The sequence below is a fragment of the Bombus flavifrons genome, chromosome 11 (genome assembly GCF_040668555.2).
Source record: "Bombus flavifrons isolate JBK064 chromosome 11, iyBomFlav1_principal, whole genome shotgun sequence".
Taxonomy (NCBI): Eukaryota; Metazoa; Arthropoda; class Insecta; order Hymenoptera; family Apidae; genus Bombus; species Bombus flavifrons.
In genome coordinates, this window is record NC_138452.1 from 12,529,158 (window position 1) to 12,549,013 (window position 19,856).

At 35.4% G+C, this 19,856-nt stretch overlaps 1 protein-coding gene across 2 annotated transcripts in view; it reads right to left on the reverse strand.

Annotated features, from left to right (window-relative positions):
- The window catches only part of LOC138184627 (fibroblast growth factor branchless), a 214,301-nt gene that overhangs the window by 191,301 nt on the left and 3,144 nt on the right, over positions 1-19,856 (reverse strand). For both annotated transcript variants that reach the window (XM_069122732.1, XM_069122731.1), the window contains exon 2: positions 11-112. The gene's annotated coding sequence lies outside the window, so the exon portion shown is untranslated. The remainder of the gene's footprint in view (positions 1-10; positions 113-19,856) is intronic.

Below are 19,856 nucleotides of genomic sequence, written 5' to 3' on the forward strand. Positions count from 1 at the left end.
TTGTACTCACAAGCAGTACTGGTTCGTGTGTTCCGCATTGAAATAAATTTTCCTGAATGCCTGCTTCTTCTTCCTCTTCTTCTTACACCGTGTTAACATTCCCTGCCGATGTCTGCAAACAGAAGAATGAAATAATGTAGTTCATTAGTCGGCAAACGTTGCTAACAATCATGTTCCAATAGCCCCGATGAAAAACGCAAAATATACCATCTATTAAGTCAAGCGATGCCTAGTCGTTAGTGGTTTGGGGAAAAAGTTTATCGAGGTTTTCCCAACATGTCGGAAAAATCTCGTATAATAAAAACAATTACGATACGCGTATCATAACGTGTATCTTATACGTATTACAGAAGTATAACGATTTGATTTACATCGCTGTTACGTTACAAAATCTAATCGAGATTATACATATATGCTGAAAAAAAATAATTTCTAACCGTACCACTGCGCGAAACATTGACTTTCGCCTCGCTCCACTGCGTGCGCAGTTCGACGATATCATAGCGTGAATTGCTGATAATTAGCAAACAGATAGCTGAGACACAGAGGTTAGCAAACTTACGAGAAACATTTATTGGGTAAGCCTAGATCGACCTAATATCTTATTGTAAATTTGTTTGTGAATTAGCCTTAATCCTGTTATTTTCTTTGCGCGATTTTCAAACCACAGAAGTTTCTAACATTTGAGGGAAATATAACAGGATCGTTAACGCTATATTTCACGCGTATTTTCATTTCTGGACAATTTACATTATCAGATTCTATCAGACGCATATTGCAATTATGGAGCGAAATTTCAAGAATTTGCTCGACACTTTCTCGCCGCTATCTCCTCTTTTATATATATCCGACAACTTTATGAAGTCGAAAAAGCGTCGTTGATGCTATTCTAGTCTGTCGAAGCTTAGTTTTTTCTTTGCCTTTTTTTTACGTTCTTCGTTTTGTAGTCGAATGAAACTCGAAAGCTTTCTGTAGATTCATCGCTGAACGTGAGTCATAAATTACAACGACGATTTTACGCAAATTAGAAACGCGGCGAGCGTATTAGAGAACTCGTTTGGAATAAGAATCGGTAGATCGAGTGAGCGGTCTACCTACCTAAAGTCGTAACGATATTCGGGCACCGGCTGTCAGTGTATAATCATGGCCGTGAAAAAATAGTAAAAAATGCGTCGAGGAGAGTGATGACATGGATGTTATTCCATGGCATTACTGTGAAAAAGGTGGCCAGCCAAGTAAGTACGTACAGTACACACTTGATCCGCGTGTTAAAGGGAACGAAATGCTTTCGACTTTCGACTGGCATCTTAGCAAGGTCGTATCGAGACCTCCGTTTCAGATTTCAAGTACGACAAAAAATTGCCGACGCGACATACAGAAAGGATTATTAATAGGCCTAGCAATTAATCACTACACGTAAAACCGATACTTACAGACTTTTAAGGGAATAATTGAAAGCATATATATTATTTGTAATATGGTATTAAATTATTAACTTTAACGTTAATAACGATAATCGTAATTGCTACTATTGCTATATTTGCAATTTTTTGCAATTAATTTACTAAGTTGGTTTGCCTTGAATTAACTTATTACTTTCAAAATGAATAATCTATCAGGTATACATGTATACGTACGTACGTGTACAGTGTACAGAGTGCAAAGAAATGTTTTGTCAGTGGCGTATACTAAACCTTTGGATCGGTGGAGATCTGTGACGAAAATCCGGCGCAAAATTCACCTTGACTTCTGAATTCATTTTACTTTCTCGTTATACTACGCATTTTCCTCTAATTCAACAACAAACGTACATAATCACAAATCCTAAACTATTATCAATAAAAATTGCAACAAACGTTAGCATATTATCGAGCTATGTGCTTAAACTATGTGTCTATTATACTTTGTAAATTACAACCATCGGCATTTTTATTGCTTTACAAAAAAGGTATTTCGATGCAAAAAATTAATTGCGAACACGTATAATGAACATGCATCGTCTTGTAGAATAGTACACGCGATAGATGTTCGAGGCCATTAATATAAAGACGACACTATCGAGAAACGTGCATAAGTATAACATCGACAATGTCAGTTTTCAAAATTGAAATCACAATGTACAATGGACTTATAATGGTATTTATTTGAGGAAATTAATCCGGACTTAATATATTAGTAAATTAGCGTTTAATGTCGTGCATTTAAAGTAAGTATTCTATGTGACATGAAAATGTTCGGATTACTCTGTAAATGAAGTACATGGTCGGTACATTTATACGAAATTGCCTGCCAGAAGCAGTATCGCTGATGATTTGCAAGCCCAGCAAACAGGATTTTCAAGACGCTCGATATTAGTTTCGACGATGCTCGCCAATTCATCAAGGTCACTATAAAGAGGAGATTGCTCGTTTTTCGCGCGTGCACTGCACTGGAAGTTAGGGGTTTGAAACACGACACTAAATAAGCATATTCTTATTCCGTTCATGCGCATCGCGTCGCGTCGTGTTAATAAAACTTCACTGCGAAATGTTTTGCTTTGCGAGGAATCAAGTGAATAGTCCTTTCATCGTAGTGAATGCACCGATTGTAGGGCAAAGTAGTTTTTCGCCTGATCGGATGTTATTTTTCTCATAGAGAAAAAGCTGATTAAAATTCATTAAAGTTCCCGCGCTATACCCAAACGGGGAAATCGCATTTTTCCTGCGTTACGAATTGATTATATATGCAAGTATCACGAGCCCCGTGTGATATTCTAAACGCTATTTGCTATTTACGTATCTCGATTATCGACTCTGAAGGAAAAGTATTTGTATACATTTGTATAAAAGTCTAATTGAAGACAAACGGAATACAATAAGTCACATCTTTTTATTTTCTACAGGAATTCCAGTGTTCGATGTTAGGAAAATTACTTTTTTATTTGATTTGCAACTAGATACGCATATAGTTTTCGACCATGCACGATCTTCGTTCGTTGTTGGAATAACACTAATCTTCGTGTAAAGATCTTTTTCTACAGTGACTAAAAAAACATATTTGCATTTGCACACCACTGTACTCGTATTTATCGTATCATTTACATACTGATTAACTAAGTTCGAGTATGTATTTTCGCAAGACTACAAAAATCCGATGCTACGAGAACGAATACAGAGAAAGAAGGATATGCGAGTGCTCGCTTCTCAGAGATAATTGGGCAAAACCACTGAATTAATATCAACGATGACGAAAAGTACATTTCCGATACGCTGTTATGGAAGCAGCGATCGATATTGTGAAAAATATTGACAAATGATAGATGCGTTTTAAATTATCGATCAGATAAGCGATACCTTGGTAACAATAAAGATCACTATGTACTTATTGCTAATTGTTTTGAAGCTACATTGACACATATACACTTATGACGTATGATGCTTGAAAGCAGCTACTTTTAAATACCTTTTAACTACAAATTTTGAAGATATTTCGAAAAAAATGTTTGAAGTTATAAAAATATAGAATATATTTGTCGGATAGTATATAAACCGGAATATATATCGCGTTTAATCAATGACGCTTTTACAAATATTCGCTATTAGAGAGAGAAAGAGAACGATTCTCACGCATTATTTTATCAGGAGAAAAACTTGCGCTACTTTATTTAATGAGTAATTTAACCCTATCAGATCTTAGAGCGGCAATTCGAACCGGTTGATGACGATCGATTGGTTAACAGAGATAGTTGCGTGCTAGTGTCACTCTGTACTTTGTGTAATTCGAGTATGACAACGAATTCTCTAACAAGAAAATGTTTATATTAATGTTATACCTATCGTTATTAATGTGGCGTTCAATTAAATTTTTTCTCAGCTTGAAACTTTGGACTCATAGTCTATCAATTCTATGAGTATGAATGAGATTCGTTAAAGCATGATTGCCCTTATAACATTCCTATTTATTTCTATCATCTATGAAATTGCAGTTCTTAGAAAGACTAGTTAAAGTAATTACTAGTAGTAATACGAGTAAAACATTCAAGTAGAAAAATATTCCAAGAATTTAAAAAATTTACTCGATTAATAATTTACAGAAATTAAAAGAAAATAAACGCTCTCCGAAGTTCTTTCTTTTTTATTTTATTTGGTAAATGGTAATGAACCGTATCTTCTGCGAACGTAGAATTCAAAATCCACATTTGTGACAAATTGTACGCGCAATTTATATCCACTAATGACTTAACATATAATATTAACATTTTAGAAGGTGAAAGGTAAGACTATACGTTTATTTCATCCTTCTTAAACACGATTTGCAATTTCTCTTTTGATTACCATATAAAGCGTACACCTATTCGCCAAATATCACGTTTTTATCTCGAATAAAATGAACTTCGACGCACGATCTTGATCATATTTATTCATATATACTGCGTGTATGTTGACCGTGCTCATTTACACGAATTACGAGTGTATGTATCCCTGATCTGATTGCCCAGTGTATTTGTAGCTTCGACATATATAAACCTAACCGTCCAGCGAAGTATATCTTTGGCAAATATAGCGATATATTCGATGGGTAAAACGTTCGTGCAATATCTTTTGGTTAACGTGTTTCAACGATTCGTCGTACGACACTCGCGCGTCGCTTTGTTCATAGCAACCGTAATACCGTAGCTTTTAATGCAATTTTACGATCCATAATCACGAAGTTGATCATTTATTCGGAAATTACATTAAACAACCCGATAAGGACATCTTCCGTTTCAGTAAAATTAAGGAACTGAGTTGATGTACTTACATATCTAACGACGAACGACGAGCGCGGTTGCGCGTAATTACGACTGGCAATTAGATACTTGGAAGAATGTAATCCTACTTTTCTCGATCCTATCCACGAAAAAAATATCCCATCCATCATTGTACCTATGCTTTTCTCGTACCGAAACCACTCGAGACTTTCACGCAGTGTGAACAGAGGCTGGAGATCAAGATTCTTGTCGAGATCTATTCAGACGGACGGATGCATCAGAGTGTTCTTAAGTGGCTCTAGACCTCGCACTTCTATGACTTTACATTGTATGCATGTATTTTTAACCTCGAGCCTTTCACAGTGATAACTAACGTCATCCTTTAAAATTCATCGGCTGTAAAAACGAAACGTTAATCGCGTATCCTACAAAACGAGAAATTAGAGCGAAACGAGGTGTTCCAAATACAGAGTAGTAAGCACTACAGTCTGGGGGATTTACGAAGACATTTGTCTGATCTTCGAGAAGGTTAGACAAATATGTGTATACCGTGTATTTTAGGTTCTCTAACGAAAGAATTCGTAGAAACGTACGATCAACGACATGGTGAAGCGAAAAAGAATCATCTATCATTTTAGTTTAGAAACGGCACGGCGCGAGCGCATTCGTCTTAATAATCTACATACATAGTGCAGATAGAAAGCTGAAAAGCTGACCACTTGAATTACCTTGCGGAAATGAAATAAAATGACGCGTCATTCGAATTGACAAACGCATACCGTTTATTCTCACTCTAGTGTCGTTGGAAATTAGAATAACTAGCTAAGGAACCAAAAGTTTAACGCGATTTAAAAGCAAAGTCTGACGATAACCATTACTTAATATCTGATAGAAATTCACTTCGTTTCTTATCTTACTTAACCCTATGCGGTTAGAGCGGCGTTCCTTCCAACTTAATAAACTATATTCAACAGCTATTCGTAAATTGAATTTTCATATTTTCCTAATCAATAGCACATCGAATACGTATCTCCGTTAAATTCAATTACAACGCAAAACGGTATATTCTACGTTTAAGAATTAAAAAGGTTTGGATGAAATGGAATATCGTAGCTATTTCGACGTAGGACCGTAAAGTACCTAAAGGGTTAAAAACAATTTAACGAATATTAAACGACATGCTTACGAGTTGGAATAAACTACAGTCGGAGTAGTAATAAACTACTGGGCATGGAGCGATAGAATTTAAGATATCAAATATCGAACTGATAATTACTACGTCCGTGACTCATAATTAAAGATAGAGTATTAGTTTCAAACTTTCACAATTGATAACCGATAGAACAGTCACTCGTGTAAGAACGTGGGCGTTTCGCTGCTTTCTTAATCAATGACGTACCTATTAAAAATTTATTATCTTCCAAATTTATTAACTGGTACGAATGCAACGTATTTTTCTTCGATAAATTTATATGTAGGAGCGCTACCTTGTCATCGATACGTCAAAATACGGGAAGACTTTCTTGAAAAAACGATCTTATCTAGGAACCATGTCTCGTCATTTTTGTCACTCATTGGCCGTGTCGCCAAGTTGGCGTGAATTACACCTGTGCCTATGTCATCCTAGACAAGTTGTCCGAAAAAAATCACTCATACAGGCCCGCCGGTTACCGCAGATAACACAGGTACAAGTAATGGTAAATAGGTCAGTCACCTTCGTAGATACACTAGCTGTTATATAAATCTTAAAGCTGTAACGCAACACCGTAAAGAGTTACATATATCGTCGCGACTTGCCGTATCGTTGTTCGTTATTCCAATGGGACAGATCAATTTAGAAGTTAGACGAAATTTCAATGATTAAACTGGAAATATTTCCATTCTTTATCGGTTATACGCCATTTCTGTTACCATTCGTGTTGAAACAATGCAGAACAAAAAGAACTCGTTCGTTTCTTTTGGAAACAAGTAGCGTTAACATTTAAGAATAACTTTATCTCTTTCTCCTCGTCCGTTTCTTTCTTTTTCCCTTTCTCTTTCTGGTCGTGCGATCTTCTTCGTGTGGAAAAACCGAAGATGTCCGATTCAACGTCTCCAAAGAACACTTCTTTTTACTACAAGTTACTATAAATCTTCGTAGAACTTCACGCGAAAATGTTCAAAACACGAAGCTTGGACTCTTACAATTAGACAGTTTACACCGACAAATTTTTCTTCCGTAACTAATGTGATCACGAGGCTCCCGTGAAAACCGACATTAACGTGCACGTATGTGCGCAAGGTCAGAGCTTTTACTTACACTCAACTGGTTTGTTATGAACGGCATATGAAAAGGGACCGCAAATTATAACGTATTCGACGCATTTTTCAGCCAATTTAACGTATACATCGTAGAATAATGAGGCAAAAGCAACGTTCTTTTATAATTCTTTTCAATGTTAGAAAGTGTGTTTTTCCCCAATTCGTTCTTACAAGCAAATCTCCAATGCTCGTATATCTCATAATATATCAATTTTTAACCTTTAATCTCTTCCAATGATTAATCTTATAACTAAACTATAATGACACGAATTAGTTTTAAAGGGAAATGTAATGGTATTCTGAATGAAATTAACAATAGGTTGTAGTATCATTTGATGGTACGCATTTACGTTTAATGGAAACAGGACAACTTGATAAGAAATACCTAACATGCTACTCAGCAAATTGTATCTTATATTTATACAGTTTTATCGTTACTTTTCGTATAATTATCCCCATTTTCTTATAAAACTAGTTTGCAACGTTATTTTATTTCATAAATATCTCTGTTATATAAATGTCTGTTACGCAATATTTCTGTACGTATTTTTCAAGGCACGTAACGTTTTATAATAAAAGGTTGTTTTAGAACATTTAGAAGGTTGTTTTTGACATTTAAACTACAAATAATCAAACTTTAGTATCTAAGAGAAGATAAATGATTCGACGAAAAGTATTCAAAGATCGAACCCTCGTTCTTAGCCAGTGACTACTAAATGGTACCTACAGCAGAATAATCGATTCATGTCAGTTCCTACAACTCTGTATAAGTTTAATAACCTCATCTGGTAAATACGAATGGTAGTGTATAGTTATGGTTGTATAGACAAGCATAGATAAATAAGCACTCAGCTATTTTAAACACTTCAATTGTCGTCTCGGCTACTGTCTAGACTCTAGTAGACAGTAGCAAAGGTTGCATAACATTTAATAACGAAATCGATGGTCTAGCATCTATCAACTTTTTCCAACAACTTCCTCTGGTTTATCGTACTTCGGTAACTCTAGCCAAACTACGCTAAAAACTCCTATCGTTTCGTAAAAACTCCTCGATTTTTCTTTTTTTCTTTTTTTAATATCTCGAAGATTCCGTTTAAAGCGTCCCTACGTCTAAATTGCCATCTCGAACAGAGGCCACATCGTTCTTTAATTATCGTAACCCCGTAAATTGGCCGAATAAATAGACGTTCGCTTTTAATACGCGGAAGAAACGCATGCAGCGACTAAAATTAACCTACGGGCAGTTTGCCACTGATATAAATTTTCCGTTGGTCCTTTAACATCGATGCACTCGATGTACGTAGAAATATCACCATCGTTGTCATGCTAATCCCTTGCATTAATGTAGCGCGCCGTACGCAACCAGTCGTTCACAGAATATTTCTATCTGCTGTATAGCCCGTAGATACCCACAACGAATACAAAGCTGTTTTAGAAATTTCGTTGCTTCTTTTTCCTCGCCTCTCGGATCAGCTACATGTGTATGATGTATATACATGTGCAGCACACGACAATTCGGCATTAACTCGATCTTGAAATATTAAATCGTTGTCATTCAGAAAATCCGATATTGAAATTGAGTGCACCGACACGTAGTAAATGCACGTATTATCATAAAGCTAAGCATGAAAAGATTGGCGACATGACACGAAGAGCTTTCTCTTAGTCGACCTAAACCCGACTTTGGCCGGCGACAAAGGCGACGAAACTGGAAGAGAATAAACTAACGACGTCGCGTCGCCTGCTCGTTCATCTGCTTCTCATAGCACTTAAATCACGATGTAAGAAGATTACAATCAGCGTACATGACTACTTTGACCAGGGCGCAGTCGAAAACTCGACACAATAGCCCGTACTACGAGGAATAGGTTACCGATCAATGGCAGCCTTTACAAAAACAACGCGATTATATGAGATTGACCACACCCAAATCTCGAAATATAAGTAACAGAATAGAGCTTTGCCTCCTGTTCCTAATAAAACTTAATTGAAAGGCATACGTTATGTCTCGCGATATCTTAAATATTTATCATACTTCAATTTGCGTGTTCTTGTACGTAATAGCCAAGTACGAGTAAGCAACGAAAATTGTGAAATCGTTCTTAATTGATAAATCGATTAAATATAAGCAGGCAGACGAATAAAACTTTCAACGATTATCGCGTCCGAACATCGTGTTTCAATCGTAAAAATGTATTTTAGTATGTTTTACACAACATAGGTGTACGTATATATACATATATATATATATATAGTTACAAGAAACAATTACAATATTCTTTAATCGCTATTGTGTCAATGATAAAATGAATATTACCTCCTGAAAGGACGTACCCAAATATTCAAGAACCGTTATGAGACACTGCGTGAAAGGAACATCGGAATAAAAAATAAAAGATGCTTTAACGTACTGGGTGTCCCGATATTTGACGATATTTTTAAAAGAAAATTGTAAATATAAATACGGAATCGTATTCTAAGAAATTTCTATCTTATTAAAACTCCTAAAGCTATCCAGGTTTTTCATACCCTTCGTAAAAAGCATATAAAAAATATCAATTTTCTATTCTACATTTCGAAAACTTTTAATCTAGAAAATTCTCCAAAATCGGGAAATCTACCTAACTCGATTGATCTCGCAACTCTTACTTAAATCGGAAACTTTAACCTTGGTATGTAATAAATTCGTATGTAGAAGGAAATTAAAGATTATAGAATTCAGATCATACACTCTCGCCATACGATAAATCGCTTTTAAATCGGTAAAAAAAGAAAACATTTTTCTAATTTATAGATGTACCAAAAATCATCTAGAAAAACATTTAATACGTTGTATCCCATGAGCATTTACTGTTCTCATTTACTGTGTACTAATGAATGTGAACTCATCTTCCAATCAAGTATCATAAATTTTTATTGTATCGTACAATACGTAAACTGTCGCAGGTAATAAGCATGAAATTTGTTGATTGCGTTGACATCGCGATGCAAAACATAAATTCTACTCTATACTTATTACACGCTATTCCATAGTATACTTGAGGAGGATAAATACAAAGTCTATTGTTCCGTGACTTATGCCACCTAGCAGTCTTGTATTGCGCATTATATCATCGCACTGTTTGCTCTATCACTATTACAATGAAAATGGCTCGCTGTAAATCGCGTTGGCGCTGGGCAATAAGATATAGTTCATCGTAGAGACGTCCACGTAACTCGTAAAGAAAACACCTATCTAACTGCACCAACTAAAGTGTCTCTTTGTCTTTAACGTCTGTAAAATACGATAATTCGTGTTTGTATAACAGACGGTAATAAATTATTCAAGAGTACCTAACAGCTATATCAATAAATATTGGATGATTTAAAAATATTTAATTAATAAACGTGAGAATAAGAAACAGGAAATTTTCATGACAGCTATTAAAATGTAAAATTACATCACGTACGGAATTTTCACTGTTTTTCGTTATTTTCGATTACACAATCGTAATAAGCTTTTCGTTAATATGCGTGTAATACACGTGTAATAGATCGCACAACGGATCAGTGCCTAATTATTCTACGCTATCATCGATGAAAATTTACAATCCAGACTTGAGAAAGTTTTACTTGAAATTAAAATAAAAAATCAAGTCTTGGAACGATGTATGAAAAACAAGATCCACCGATCAGTTTCAGCAAATATACGTATCTCGAAAGAAGAAGACGGTGCTCCCGTTCAGCCCCGGAACGTAACAAATCTTCGCTTTCGATGCACGTATTCGCTCGGGACCAAAAATCGACCAAACTTTCTCCATTTTTCTCGTCCGATCGGTTCGAATCGGCTCACCATCGAGAGCGTAACTTTTCAAATTATTCTAACCAGGCGCAAGGAGATCGTTAATCGGGATGAGTCAACGATGATCCTTTCGCGGGAATGATGCCTTTGGCTGGTTTCCATCGAGGCGGACTCGGACGAGTTCGTTCATGGTCCGCCGAAGTCGATATCTTCTCCACGGGAGGGACACAAACGTAATCGCGTTTATTCGCCAACAGGACATGAAGCGCACGAGAGGGAGAGGCCGGGACCGCGAAATGTTCAGTCACCGGTCGACTTGGCCGCGCGTAAGGCGCTCGCCGTAGCAAAATGTCGCAGGCAATATTCGTGAAAGTCATTTACATCGTTGCTCCTTACCGAGTCGGGTACTCGGTGACGTCAACTTCGATTACAGCCAAATTCAATGGCAAGGTCTTTGGCCTCGCCACCTCTTGGTATTGAATTAAGGTCAAAGACAGCGAGAAGAGTCTGCCGATACACGCTGTCAGCCTTGGCTACTGAATCTCACGAAGATGCAGGTAAAGCGTACGTATATATCGTACATACGTATGGCAAAATTGCAGAGAGTCGCAGAAAAATGGGCCATCGTTGGCTACTTTTCACCTTCATCGGTCCCTTTTTCTATACGGTGTGATATAATGGATAAATAGAAGATTCACCCGTCGAGTATTCTACCCTCTTTAATTATAATCTATCATTTCGAAATTGAAGACAATTTCTTATCGAACAAGTTTTTATTACGCTTTGTATAGCAACGCGTATAGTAACATATTCGTAAGACGATTCTACGAATATTCAAGTATTTTCGCGAGTAACTTGCCAAAGTAAGGATAACCGGATAACCTAAATACCCCTGGAATTCACACGCGGTGAAATAATTGCGGCCGGTTTCGCACACGAGCACGAAGAAGAACTTTATTACAGAGACAATTGAGAGCTATTTACGACGCAGCGTGATTTAAGAAGAGCAAACGAACAAGCTGAAAGGGATTCCCCGTGCGGTAACAACAATTCATGGTTTAACTTTGTGCGTTGTTGTACGCGGAAAGAATTTGCTTATCTAATATCTCTCGGTTGCACCACGACAAAGGACAAAAATACTTCTCTCATTTCGTACAATGCATCGTCGCTGTGACCGAAGAATAATGCACACGAATGAAGATAAAAGGGAAAATAGAAGAACGAGAAGCAGTTAAAATAAAAAGGATAAGAGGAACGAATGAAACGTACCGCGGGATAATTCTGGAGGTCGGAGTTAAAAGCGTGGGCGAGGATCAAGATAAATCATTTACATGCGCTTTTATACTGTGCCGCGTGTTTACACGCCTACGGGACCTGTGTATTAACGACACTTTAACGAAGGTACGCGGAAAACCGCCAGATAACGAATCGAAATTTTTCTTAAAGAGTCACGCTCTAACGAATAAGACATGTAACGCAGCTACTTTTAGCTACTTTTTATTCTCTTCGATCGACAGGTTTGTTAGGGAAGTTTGCACGATCAAAATTCCTATAAGCCTTGTTCAGATTCACCTACCTGAATTCACGCAATCTAAAACTACTTTACTAGGATAAATCTGTTGTTTCCATCGATGACTCGAAATATTCTTTCGCGTTTCTAAGTCTCTTCTCATTAGTCGAGTCTCTTGATTTCGAAATTCCTCGTATTCGAATACAACCATAATAGGATAAGATACGACTATTTGAATCACAAGTCTGTATAATATAAAATATAGAATATAGTCTTCTTCTCGCGAATAAGCTGTTAAGCTGTTCGCAGAACGAAAATTTAACCGAAATAAATGACCGACCCTGTGTGAGTAAAATTCCAATTATAGGAATATCTTTATTTCCTGGACGATATGTGTTATACATACACATAAAGATACATTTAAAGATCCTGAAACTTTTCAAAATCTTAATCCGTGGATTTCGAAACCGAGAACCGGCTACTTGAAAGTATAACATTGGACGCGACGCGACGATCGGTTTGTATCGAGAAGAAATCATAAGTATGTAAATAAAATCGATTGTAAAAGGAATAGATCGGTCGAAATTCCGATACTCCTTCGCAATACCACTAAAATGCTTCCAATGTATAGATATAATAACGCTCGATGACCGTGCTCGAACGTTAAATTATACAGACAATAAAGTTTAAGTATACGGTTCGTGGACTGCTCAACACCTTAGCTGACGATACAGCTTCAAGGATCGAATTTATTCCCCGTTGCTTCTATAATTATTTACGATTAAATGAATTACATAGTATATTATTATACGTCGTTTCAATATCAAAACGCCTTTGTTCGTTTTCCGGATTATTGTATTTTTCGAGATCCGAGTCCTCGCTTTAGTCAATTCGCTAAGGGTGCAATCGAGATAATCGATGTATACCTCCCACAAGATTGCCGCGTGCTCAAGGAGACGCATCGTGTAAAGGGTGCTGAATATAAATTGATTTGTCCGAAGAAAAGAGTTCTTCAAAGTTGTTCACATTACGATAGTACGAGTATACATCTCCATCTCTTTATATTTTTATCCACACTCTTTAAAACGTAACCTTGTGCTTTAACGCGATAATTACCGCGATTCTTATCAATAATTTTAATATAAAACTACCCTGCTCTATATGAACAAGTCAATTAAATCTTCGTAGCCGGATCAATCGCTAAAAAGTACTGAACAGCGGATGGAAGAAATTCGAGTCCTTTTTAAATTGAAAAAAAAAATTAAAAAGAAGTTATCCCGTTGTAAACAGTGTACAAATACTTTCTATACCGACTGTATGTTTGCTAGTGAATATATGTACTTCTTTATATGACAGTCTATCGTACTGTACTATACGTAGTGTCGAATCATTTTTTAATCCTATTAATAATACGTATTTCATCCAGAAACTTTCTACCCGTTATGGATATCGCATTATTTTAAACAATTCGATATAATGTATGTATGTGTACGTATATTTCACTCATCAAAAGTTACAAATATATGTAAAAATTCAAATACGTAGTTTCGATGTTACAACTGTTCCTACGACCGTCTGACAATTGTACACTTTCAAGCTTCCGACGACTTATATCTCATCAGTGACGAGGGTGAAATTAATTTGGCATCTCGAACGATTTATAACGTCGAGACATTTATCATCGGGACCAATGGAACGCATCGAATCGTCGTCAGTGTGAAATTATTCGAATAACCTGACTACGCAGCAACCCTGATTCCTGATTCACCTTAGGGCGTGGACGTTGAACGAGGGTTGAATGCAAGGAAATGAACCTTGAAATATAGTTTGACGTAATAGATATTCCAGCGCAAGGAAGTTGTACATTAAACGCGGTAAAAGTAATGAAGAATTACTTTGAAACGGGCGTGCCTAGAACTGGTTTCCAATCTGATCGAGAGTAATGTTGCGTCCGCGAGTGCCGTTTTATGAATGAAAGTCCAAGTTAGTCTACCGTTAGTAACTGTCCTCGCATTTCGAACGTTCGAAAAATTGGAACGTTAGCCAGCCATGTTGAAACAGCTTGTTAATAAAGGACCACAGGTATGATCAGAAATTATTAGAAAGCATATTCTTTCATCTGTAAAACGATAACGATTCCTTCGATTTTACGTATAGTACCGTACTTTGAAAGATACGAATTTTACACGCGTTACGTCCTTTTCGTTTAATTTCCATGATCAAATTGCTCTGTCTTATTTGATTATTAATTGAACTGTCTTATTTGAAAAAATGACATTTCACGTTCATCAACCCAATACTATTATCATCATCATTATCATAAAGGATACCATGTAGATACATATCTGAATCTCTCTATTTCTTTTCTTCTATCTGACAAATAATTCACAATTGTAAAATGATAATTTGGCATATTATTACATCGCGTATTTTTTCAAACTAAGTTTTTGACTTTTTGATTCACTCAAACGCTTTACTACCACTTTTAAACTAATTTATGTCCGCTACTATATTAGGTTTACGTTGAAACAGACCCCGTCTTTCCACCTGTAGCAATGATAAATTTAGATATGTCTTTAGCAACTTTCATATCGTGTTTTTGAAATTTAAATTTCTATAAGACAATCTTGCGAACATCCTGATTATTTATGACAGTCAACAACGAGGTTTTAACGCTTTTATTAAATCCCTCTTTGATATTCAACATGTAATTTACAGCAACTTTATTTTTTAATACGATTGATAATTAACAATATGGCTTGATTTAACGAACCGTATTGAACCACCAAATTCAAATTTCGGATAATTCACATACAATAACCTAATGCAAATCTTTGCAATATATTATGTACATATATAATATTAACGTACAAAATATTTGACAAAATACATAATAAAATCACAGTTTTAGAATGGTTAATTTTAATCGATGGTCGTATTAACAGACTATAACCAGTAGATAACTGGGAACTTTCATTTTACTGAAAATAAAACTTTTAAAAATAGTTTTTCAAAGTTTTCATTGCATTCCAGTTTTGATGCGTATCGAATCATTTCGAACATGCGCTAACATGTAAAGAATATATTATTCGATAATGTATGAAACATCAGGTTACTAAGAGCATAAAATACGAACGTTCATACTCGTGCTTATAATTGCCTACGTGTCTTCTTCGTTTTGCTCTATTCCTTTCCTTTCTTCGAAAAGAAACAAATATGCGGTAAATGTAAATGTAAATGTATAGATGTAACAAGGTATCCTATGCGTGGACAGACAATATTAGAACCACCTTTCTTCCACGCAATTATGATCACTCTGCCCAGTTTTAGCATGCACGCTTGGCAACTTGACAAATGTACGGACATAATACATAATAAAGAGGTCAGTGACATTCATATAGGTACCATTGGTCGTAAAGTTTTCGCGTTTTGTACGACAGAGGTGCGCATTCCTTCGCGCCTAGTAATGGTCAAATAAAAATACGCGTGTTTCAGACACGCCATTATGGTACCTGGAAACGACGCTACGTTAGAAGAACTCTCACTTCCAACCCGGTTTTGTAGGACAAATATAATTGATCGAGTTGTGTAACGGGTGTGAGACTGAGCTCAAAATGACTCCGAAGCACGAACATTTGTTATGATAAGATGCTGTGTTCTGCCTTTAGCTTCAGGCATCATTTTATATCCGTTGTTTACAGTTATACAATGTATTCAGTGAGTATGTAATACTATTCATAGCGAACAATAAATCAGCCAGTTGAAATGGAGTCTCTGATTGAATATCATAGGTACGAATTACAGGTCGATGGTTAACGAATGTTTGTCTGGTATCAGTTTTAGATACTGAAATACCTCTGGTAAAAGGTTTTAATATATTTGTGTTAAAATTGTAATAATAATAACTATGTGTATACTTCAAACTATTGTATAAATATTTATCATATAAATATTAATAATAACATACGATAGTGATAAATAGGAAACAGTTTTATTGCACAATTTTATTTTTATCAATCATTTTTATTCTAAGTTTATTTAAAAAACTTAATATTCTTCTTTTAAAATTTAGAAGGAAAACTTAACAAATTAGAGACAATAGAAATATTATTCTATTTAGAGATATATCGTATTATTCTTTCTAGAGATATTACATTTTCTACTAACAATGTCTAATAACATTTGTATTGCTAATATTTCCTAATTAATAATTTCGGCAGTATATTGATATTTTAATGTCGGGAGAAGTACTTTTTTCTTTCTAATTTATCTCGAAAACAATTAAATTTCTATTCGACCATTCTAATTAAAGTTAATTTATGTAGTGTCGAAAATACGCTACGAAAGAGAGGAAAAGTGAGTGATCATTCTTTCTTCGAACTGCTTTAATAGAGCACATAGTATTGTAGATTGCAAGATAGTAACTAATTAATTCTTACATTGCAATTATCGATCGCATTTATATGCAGCACATGAAACATTTCATCTATTTTTGTATCGATAGTTACTCAATTGGGTTACATAAGTGGTTTAATTAACTGTAATTTGTTTAATTAATTAAAATGGGATAGAACATTCGTCTAGTACAATTATAATAAATTGACGATCCCGCCTCGCGAAATACAGATACCTATTACATATATGTATATGATTGCGAACCGTGCAATCATATTGAAGTGATCAATACATTATAAAGATTATGGTAATCGCATTAAATCCTTTCAGATTATAGTACTCGTACAAAAAATAAGAATTAGTCAAATAGAAATGACGAAGCACTCGTATATATATGAAGCATAATCTATTTTCAATTTTACACTTTTATCTTTCTATTTTTAGTTTGAATAATTTTCCGAGTTGGGAAAGGCGTTAAAAGAATTGTATTACAGAAACCGTATAAGGAAATGAATAATTGTTGAAACAGATATGTAAGTATCAACTATAGTTTATACTGTTGTGTAATTTAATTAGAATTTTTCACTGAAAAGAACGATGACGACGAAACAAATAAAATGTACTTTCCAATGGCTATAGAAACCAATTGAACAACGATTCCGTTATAAACTTTACGTTCACACGTAACCAAGAACTAATTGCAAGTTCCAATTTACAAATCGAACGATCAGTTTTAAAGCTATAGATATTCTAATCAAATTCCAATGTATTAAGAACATTTAATCTGTGCTTAAAGGTTTATCGACAAATTGCTAGCTTAATCAGGTAGAAATTTCAATACCTCGATAAAGTTTAGAGAAACTGTGTCAAACGGTACGTCAGATACGTGTTAATAAGAACGATAAACGAAGAAGCATCGTTCGTGCAAGTTCTTTATTATCATTGAGACAACAAAATGCACGAAATAAGATAACACAATGATAGCTAATACAATGATCGACTACTACCACTATCGATATATCGAGCTTTCGACGTTATTTTCCCGCCATGAACAAAGAGGCGTTCAGTTCAAACGCGTGCTTCTTCCTTTTTCCCGCTAGATTTTCTTCGCTTGTCCGACGTGTATTGTCTTCATTGTCTTGAGGAACGACGATGAATGAATTGCATCCGAACGATTCCCGCCAACAAAAAATTACATGGTACATTCGCTTGCCTAACTCGACACAGCTCGCAAACTCGCAGCCAATAGTACTTTCTTACTTGTACATTTACAATACGTTAGCACGCGTCTACTAATAAGCGAGCTTCGAAGCACATAGCAGACTGAACGCGAATCTGTCACTTCGATTTTGTAGTTAGAATACGCCATTCGTACGATGCCTCTAACGTTCATTTGATTAAAAAATTATCAAACGCGCGCAGACAAAATTAATTCGGTTCTAGCAAATAACGTACCTGTTGAATGTATGTATCGTAAAATAATTTTAGTATTTTTGATTCAGAATGTCTACGTATATATACACAATTTGGAATAAAATTTCTACAAACAGTTCGTATCACTGTCTTCGAACTATTTGTTAGAGCGAAAACCAAAGTAAATTAATTTCTGTAACTGGTAGCTATTTTGTTTGATTGTCACGATAATAATTGCGACGATAATTGAAAATTACCGTAATTTCATTAGTTAAAGTAATTAGAAAAAATTTGTTCGTCATGGCTCCTTCATACTTATCTACATCTACTTACGCTCTACTAAAGCAGCGTAAGTACTTTATTTGAACTGTCTCGTCTGTGTTTGTGTAGTAAAGTACGATACATCGAAAGAGTAACTACAAATGATAAATGAGTGGGTAGCAACATTTTGAGACGTAGAATATTACATCTCGTATAGAGTGCGAGTTTCATCATTCAAAAGGTAATTTTCTACTTTATTATCCCTTTAAAATAACTTTCGCTTTTAAAATAAGGCCTTTGAAAAATGTAGTAGTTTACCAAAACAACATTACCATCGTTATTTTTACGAGTTTATGCTACGTTATAAGCAATAAAATCATTAATCGTAACGTAAAAGTAGTTGTACTGATGACACTTAACGATGTAGCAAATATATAAAGCTGTTTGCGTTCTAGTTTAATGTTAGACAGTAATACCGTTGTAAATTATGTTGTTAAAAAGCGATTAACGAAGGCACTGTAGACATAAGACAATTTATGCATAACTGTGAAACAGACCTTTCATGCAAAGAATTTTGTACTTGTGTGATTTAGGGGGCAAATATTTCAGAGATAATGATATGCTTTTAACTGATAAAATCCAATAATGACCAAAACCTAAGATAGTATTTACCACTAATGGATCTATACTAAATGGATCTGTTAAGCAAATATATTATAATAATTGTGCCGTTATCGCATTTTTAATATTCAATAACATATGTATCACGACTAAAGCTTAAACATTATCTTTACGCTTATATTACTTAAAATTCCAATTCTTATCAGTCAATGATACACCATATGTAACATATGTATATGTACAGTTCTGGAAATTACGCAATTTCAACGCAGCGACTTCCAATTATATCTACGGTATATCAGGTAAAAAAAGTATGCAAGTTAGTCGACCTGCTCCTCGTTGCACACGGTATGCAACGTAAAACAATGAAGTCATTATTCATTGCGAACTTTACACCGAAACAATTGACTTTCACAAGGAAGCGACCGTGGTTCTACGAAAACGTGCTTGCAAGTTCATTATACCTCTCGATCTAGGGGTTGATCCGTAGCTTGAAAAAAAATTGGCAGTCCATTTGTGCGGTTAACGCATGTATTCTTATGCGGGGTAATTAGTTACTAATTAATAGCGACCGCGCCAAGGAATAATGGCCCCTTCCCACGGCGATTGCGATCAAAGATTCCTGAGAGATGATCATGGTCATTAAATCTTAAATCGGCTATGTGTAAGTGAACCTCGCCGTGGAGTGTTTTGTTTAGAAGCAAATTGAGGTGGGAATCGTATGATTATTATGCATTGTACGAGTTTAGCTGCACGGTCATTAACATTAATAAATGCGTCTTGTGCCAGCAGCGGAGCTGCCATGATACACTTTCATGCATTCTTTTTCGTTAAGCCTTAAAGTC